Consider the following 8,515-nt stretch of genomic DNA (forward strand, 5'->3'; position numbering starts at 1 on the left):
TTTGTTCCTCCAAACTCTCTCTTCTATTCTCTCCTTTCAACTCTCTTTGGTATTTTATTTAAGACACACCGATAAAGGTTAGCGCGTACAAGTGGCGTGCTGAACGTACCGTGATAGCGCGTACAACGGACATGCTGTTCGAAAAAAACAAATCGGAGCAAGCACGTACACAGAGAATTTTAGCTCGCGCTGGGCACATCGATTCTTACAAATCCACCCAAATTTTTATTTTCTCTCTCTCAAAATTTCGTGTCATAGTTACGATACACCGTAATAATATTTTTTGTACGTATAAGCGAAAACTCGATGTAATATCGAGAAATCACCCGTACCGAAAACTCTTCACTTTGGAAGAAGTTTCCATTTCAGAAACCGTTTTTACGAGTCATAGTTACATATTATTTCGTTTCAATATCTCTGCGCTGTACGTATAGTGAAGCATTTATTTAATATTTTACTTCATCGTACCGAAAAACTCTCCGCGAAGAAGAAGTTTTCTCGCGCATCGAGAAAATATTTAGGCGTTCGAGACGCACAAAACATTAAGGGGACGTAATATCATTTCTGAATTTCGGAATAAATATTCCGTTTCAAAATTTTTTAGCCTCTCGACTGAAGGCGTTGTAACGAACAAGTTCGTTCAACACCACTATCTAATTCATTTTTAAAATAAATTTTATAAAACCTTTTTTGGCCCGTTTTAGAACGGTCGGTTTTATTCTATCCCTTTTTAATTTTTAGTAGCCTGTGCCGCTTGAGTCAGTACAACGTACACACCAAAGTGCATACGAGTCACCAGCCTCATGTTAAAGGTTCGTCGCATATGTGCCATTTGGTCTTAGACGCCGACACGCGACAATGCAGTGTGGAGAAAATCCTGCATCGATACCGAGAACACGAACAGTCGAGGCAACACGAAGTTACGCACGAGGAGCGGTGGACTAGTTCTCAACCGAGGTCATAGAATAGCCACGCGCCCGACTCTGTTCCGTCTGGTACGATCGGACCGAACGTCTCCTTATAGGTACCGAACGGCCGGCCGGATGGTCGGCGACGCCGGCCGTTACGCACGGGCGCTTACGATGCTAACGCGCGATCCGAACGTGCCAATTCGAAAGTGCGGTAAAACTTAGCGCGAAAAAATCGATTTTTCAAAAAGTTGTCAAACACGCTAAAAAGTATACGGACGATGTTTTAACAATTATTTTACGAAATTTAATGACAAAATTAATCGAAAAAAAATTTTTTTTCCTTTTCTCGCCAAAATAAATACCAAACGAATTTCTAACGTAATAAACGAGTAACAAATAACAGTATACGTCCAAATAACATACAAGAATCGAGAAAATATTTATATTTTTTCAAAAAATTGAGCAAAAATCTCTCCGCATAGTCGGTTCGGTGCCGAGTCCGAACGTACCAAAGTACCTCCGGCATAGTCGGTTCGGTGAATCGACGACTGACAACCTATATAAAAAACGATTAAAACCTATAGAATAACGTATCACTAGAACATTTATACCATTTTGGCACGTTCGGATTCATAATTAACGAAATTATCGAAAATTTTTCATTGCGCATAGTCGGTTCGGTGAAAAGGTGACTGACAACCTATATTAAAAATGATTAAAACGTATAGAATAACGCACTACTAGAACATTTATACCATTTTGGCACGTTCGGATTCATAATTAACGAAATTATCCAAAATTTTTCGTTCCGCATAGTCGGTTCGGTGAAACGATGACTGACAACCTATATAAAAAACGATTAAAACCAATAGAATAACGTATTACTAGAACATTTATACAATTTTGGCACGTTCGGATTCATAAATAACAAAATTATTGAAAATTTTTCGTTCCGCATAGTCGGTTCGGTGGACCGTCTGATGCGAGACAATGTCCCACCGGCATAGTCGGTTCGGTGAATCGACGACTGACAACCTATATAAAAAACGATTAAAACCTATAGAATAACGTATCACAAGAACATTTATACCATTTTGGCACGTTCGGATTCATAATTGACGAAATTATCGAAAATTTTTCATTGCGCAAAGTCGGTTCGGTGAAAAGGTGACTGACAACCTATATTAGAAATGATTAAAACGTATAGAATAACGCATTACTAGAACATTTATACTATTTTGGCACGTTCGGATTCATAATTAACGAAATTATCTAAAATTTTTCGTTCCGCATAGTCGGTTCGGTGAAACGATGACTGACAACCTATATTAAAAACGATTAAAACCTATAGAATAACGTATTATTAGAACGTTTATACAATTTTGGCACGTTCGGATTCATAAATAACAAAATTATTGAAAATTTTTCGTTCCGCATAGTCGGTTCGGTAGGCCGTCCGACCGGGACCAAGTCCGTTCGGCATAGTCGGTTCGGTGAAACGATGACTGACAACCTATACTAAGAACGATTAAAACCAATAGAATAACGCATTACTAGAACATTTATACCATTTTGACACGTTCGGATTCATAATTAACGAAATTATCGAAAATTTTTCATTACGCATAGTCGGTTCGGTGAAACGGTGACTGACAACATATATTAAAAATGATTAAAACGTAAAGAATAACGCATTACTAGACCATTTATACCATTTTGGCACGTTCGGATTCATAATTAACGAAATTATCCAAAATTTTTCGTTCCGCATAGTCGGTTCGGTGAAACGATGACTGACAACCTATATAAAAAACGATTAAAACCAATAGAATAACGTATTACTAGAACATTTATACAATTTTGGCACGTTCGGATTCATAAATAACAAAATTATTGAAAATTTTTCGTTCCGCATAGTCGGTTCGGTGGACCGTCTGATGCGAGACAATGTCCCACCGGCATAGTCGGTTCGGTGAATCGACGACTGACAACCTATATAAAAAACGATTAAAACCTATAGAATAACGTATCACTAGAACATTTATACCATTTTGGCACGTTCGGATTCATAATTGACGAAATTATCGAAAATTTTTCATTGCGCAGAGTCGGTTCGGTGAAAAGGTGACTGACAACCTATATTAGAAATGATTAAAACGTATAGAATAACGCATTACTAGAACATTTATACTATTTTGGCACGTTCGGATTCATAATTAACGAAATTATCTAAAATTTTTCGTTCCGCATAGTCGGTTCGGTGAAACGATGACTGACAACCTATATTAAAAACGATTAAAACCTATAGAATAACGTATTATTAGAACGTTTATACAATTTTGGCACGTTCGGATTCATAAATAACAAAATTATTGAAAATTTTTCGTTCCGCATAGTCGGTTCGGTAGGCCGTCCGACCGGGACCAAGTCCGTTCGGCATAGTCGGTTCGGTGAAACGATGACTGACAACCTATACTAAGAACGATTAAAACCAATAGAATAACGCATTACTAGAACATTTATACCATTTTGACACGTTCGGATTCATAATTAACGAAATTATCGAAAATTTTTCATTACGCATAGTCGGTTCGGTGAAACGGTGACTGACAACATATATTAAAAATGATTAAAACGTAAAGAATAACGCATTACTAGACCATTTATACCATTTTGGCACGTTCGGATTCATAATTAACGAAATTATCCAAAATTTTTCGTTCCGCATAGTCGGTTCGGTGAAACGATGACTGACAACCTATATAAAAAACGATTAAAACCAATAGAATAACGTATTACTAGAACATTTATACAATTTTGGCACGTTCGGATTCATAAATAACAAAATTATTGAAAATTTTTCGTTCCGCATAGTCGGTTCGGTGGACCGTCTGATGCGAGACAATGTCCCACCGGCATAGTCGGTTCGGTGAATCGACGACTGACAACCTATATAAAAAACGATTAAAACCTATAGAATAACGTATCACTAGAACATTTATACCATTTTGGCACGTTCGGATTCATAATTGACGAAATTATCGAAAATTTTTCATTGCGCAGAGTCGGTTCGGTGAAAAGGTGACTGACAACCTATATTAGAAATGATTAAAACGTATAGAATAACGCATTACTAGAACATTTATACTATTTTGGCACGTTCGGATTCATAATTAACGAAATTATCTAAAATTTTTCGTTCCGCATAGTCGGTTCGGTGAAACGATGACTGACAACCTATATTAAAAACGATTAAAACCTATAGAATAACGTATTATTAGAACGTTTATACAATTTTGGCACGTTCGGATTCATAAATAACAAAATTATTGAAAATTTTTCGTTCCGCATAGTCGGTTCGGTAGGCCGTCCGACCGGGACCAAGTCCGTTCGGCATAGTCGGTTCGGTGAAACGATGACTGACAACCTATACTAAGAACGATTAAAACCAATAGAATAACGCATTACTAGAACATTTATACCATTTTGACACGTTCGGATTCATAATTAACGAAATTATCGAAAATTTTTCATTACGCATAGTCGGTTCGGTGAAACGGTGACTGACAACATATATTAAAAATGATTAAAACGTAAAGAATAACGCATTACTAGACCATTTATACCATTTTGGCACGTTCGGATTCATAATTAACGAAATTATCCAAAATTTTTCGTTCCGCATAGTCGGTTCGGTGAAACGATGACTGACAACCTATATAAAAAACGATTAAAACCAATAGAATAACGTATTACTAGAACATTTATACAATTTTGGCACGTTCGGATTCATAAATAACAAAATTATTGAAAATTTTTCGTTCCGCATAGTCGGTTCGGTGGACCGTCTGATGCGAGACAATGTCCCACCGGCATAGTCGGTTCGGTGAATCGACGACTGACAACCTATATAAAAAACGATTAAAACCTATAGAATAACGTATCACTAGAACATTTATACCATTTTGGCACGTTCGGATTCATAATTGACGAAATTATCGAAAATTTTTCATTGCGCAGAGTCGGTTCGGTGAAAAGGTGACTGACAACCTATATTAGAAATGATTAAAACGTATAGAATAACGCATTACTAGAACATTTATACTATTTTGGCACGTTCGGATTCATAATTAACGAAATTATCTAAAATTTTTCGTTCCGCATAGTCGGTTCGGTGAAACGATGACTGACAACCTATATTAAAAACGATTAAAACCTATAGAATAACGTATTATTAGAACGTTTATACAATTTTGGCACGTTCGGATTCATAAATAACAAAATTATTGAAAATTTTTCGTTCCGCATAGTCGGTTCGGTAGGCCGTCCGACCGGGACCAAGTCCGTTCGGCATAGTCGGTTCGGTGAAACGATGACTGACAACCTATACTAAGAACGATTAAAACCAATAGAATAACGCATTACTAGAACATTTATACCATTTTGACACGTTCGGATTCATAATTAACGAAATTATCGAAAATTTTTCATTACGCATAGTCGGTTCGGTGAAACGGTGACTGACAACATATATTAAAAATGATTAAAACGTAAAGAATAACGCATTACTAGACCATTTATACCATTTTGGCACGTTCGGATTCATAATTAACGAAATTATCCAAAATTTTTCGTTCCGCATAGTCGGTTCGGTGAAACGATGACTGACAACCTATATAAAAAACGATTAAAACCAATAGAATAACGTATTACTAGAACATTTATACAATTTTGGCACGTTCGGATTCATAAATAACAAAATTATTGAAAATTTTTCGTTCCGCATAGTCGGTTCGGTGGACCGTCTGATGCGAGACAATGTCCCACCGGCATAGTCGGTTCGGTGAATCGACGACTGACAACCTATATAAAAAACGATTAAAACCTATAGAATAACGTATCACTAGAACATTTATACCATTTTGGCACGTTCGGATTCATAATTGACGAAATTATCGAAAATTTTTCATTGCGCAGAGTCGGTTCGGTGAAAAGGTGACTGACAACCTATATTAGAAATGATTAAAACGTATAGAATAACGCATTACTAGAACATTTATACTATTTTGGCACGTTCGGATTCATAATTAACGAAATTATCTAAAATTTTTCGTTCCGCATAGTCGGTTCGGTGAAACGATGACTGACAACCTATATTAAAAACGATTAAAACCTATAGAATAACGTATTATTAGAACGTTTATACAATTTTGGCACGTTCGGATTCATAAATAACAAAATTATTGAAAATTTTTCGTTCCGCATAGTCGGTTCGGTAGGCCGTCCGACCGGGACCAAGTCCGTTCGGCATAGTCGGTTCGGTGAAACGATGACTGACAACCTATACTAAGAACGATTAAAACCAATAGAATAACGCATTACTAGAACATTTATACCATTTTGACACGTTCGGATTCATAATTAACGAAATTATCGAAAATTTTTCATTACGCATAGTCGGTTCGGTGAAACGGTGACTGACAACATATATTAAAAATGATTAAAACGTAAAGAATAACGCATTACTAGACCATTTATACCATTTTGGCACGTTCGGATTCATAATTAACGAAATTATCCAAAATTTTTCGTTCCGCATAGTCGGTTCGGTGAAACGATGACTGACAACCTATATAAAAAACGATTAAAACCAATAGAATAACGTATTACTAGAACATTTATACAATTTTGGCACGTTCGGATTCATAAATAACAAAATTATTGAAAATTTTTCGTTCCGCATAGTCGGTTCGGTGGACCGTCTGATGCGAGACAATGTCCCACCGGCATAGTCGGTTCGGTGAATCGACGACTGACAACCTATATAAAAAACGATTAAAACCTATAGAATAACGTATCACTAGAACATTTATACCATTTTGGCACGTTCGGATTCATAATTGACGAAATTATCGAAAATTTTTCATTGCGCAGAGTCGGTTCGGTGAAAAGGTGACTGACAACCTATATTAGAAATGATTAAAACGTATAGAATAACGCATTACTAGAACATTTATACTATTTTGGCACGTTCGGATTCATAATTAACGAAATTATCGAAAATTTTTCGTTCCGCATAGTCGGTTCGGTGAAACGATGACTGACAACCTATATTAAAAACGATTAAAACCTATAGAATAACGTATTATTAGAACGTTTATACAATTTTGGCACGTTCGGATTCATAAATAACAAAATTATTGAAAATTTTTCGTTCCGCATAGTCGGTTCGGTAGGCCGTCCGACCGGGACCAAGTCCGTTCGGCATAGTCGGTTCGGTGAAACGATGACTGACAACCTATACTAAGAACGATTAAAACCAATAGAATAACGCATTACTAGAACATTTATACCATTTTGACACGTTCGGATTCATAATTAACGAAATTATCGAAAATTTTTCATTACGCATAGTCGGTTCGGTGAAACGGTGACTGACAACATATATTAAAAATGATTAAAACGTAAAGAATAACGCATTACTAGACCATTTATACCATTTTGGCACGTTCGGATTCATAATTAACGAAATTATCCAAAATTTTTCGTTCCGCATAGTCGGTTCGGTGAAACGATGACTGACAACCTATATAAAAAACGATTAAAACCAATAGAATAACGTATTACTAGAACATTTATACAATTTTGGCACGTTCGGATTCATAAATAACAAAATTATTGAAAATTTTTCGTTCCGCATAGTCGGTTCGGTGGACCGTCTGATGCGAGACAATGTCCCACCGGCATAGTCGGTTCGGTGAATCGACGACTGACAACCTATATAAAAAACGATTAAAACCTATAGAATAACGTATCACTAGAACATTTATACCATTTTGGCACGTTCGGATTCATAATTGACGAAATTATCGAAAATTTTTCATTGCGCAGAGTCGGTTCGGTGAAAAGGTGACTGACAACCTATATTAGAAATGATTAAAACGTATAGAATAACGCATTACTAGAACATTTATACTATTTTGGCACGTTCGGATTCATAATTAACGAAATTATCGAAAATTTTTCGTTCCGCATAGTCGGTTCGGTGAAACGATGACTGACAACCTATATTAAAAACGATTAAAACCTATAGAATAACGTATTATTAGAACGTTTATACAATTTTGGCACGTTCGGATTCATAAATAACAAAATTATTGAAAATTTTTCGTTCCGCATAGTCGGTTCGGTAGGCCGTCCGACCGGGACCAAGTCCGTTCGGCATAGTCGGTTCGGTGAAACGATGACTGACAACCTATACTAAGAACGATTAAAACCAATAGAATAACGCATTACTAGAACATTTATACCATTTTGACACGTTCGGATTCATAATTAACGAAATTATCGAAAATTTTTCATTACGCATAGTCGGTTCGGTGAAACGGTGACTGACAACATATATTAAAAATGATTAAAACGTAAAGAATAACGCATTACTAGACCATTTATACCATTTTGGCACGTTCGGATTCATAATTAACGAAATTATCCAAAATTTTTCGTTCCGCATAGTCGGTTCGGTGAAACGATGACTGACAACCTATATAAAAAACGATTAAAACCAATAGAATAACGTATTACTAGAACATTTATACAATTTT

This window comes from Megachile rotundata, unplaced genomic scaffold (genome assembly GCF_050947335.1).
Source record: "Megachile rotundata isolate GNS110a unplaced genomic scaffold, iyMegRotu1 scaffold0132, whole genome shotgun sequence".
NCBI classification, from domain to species: Eukaryota; Metazoa; Arthropoda; class Insecta; order Hymenoptera; family Megachilidae; genus Megachile; species Megachile rotundata.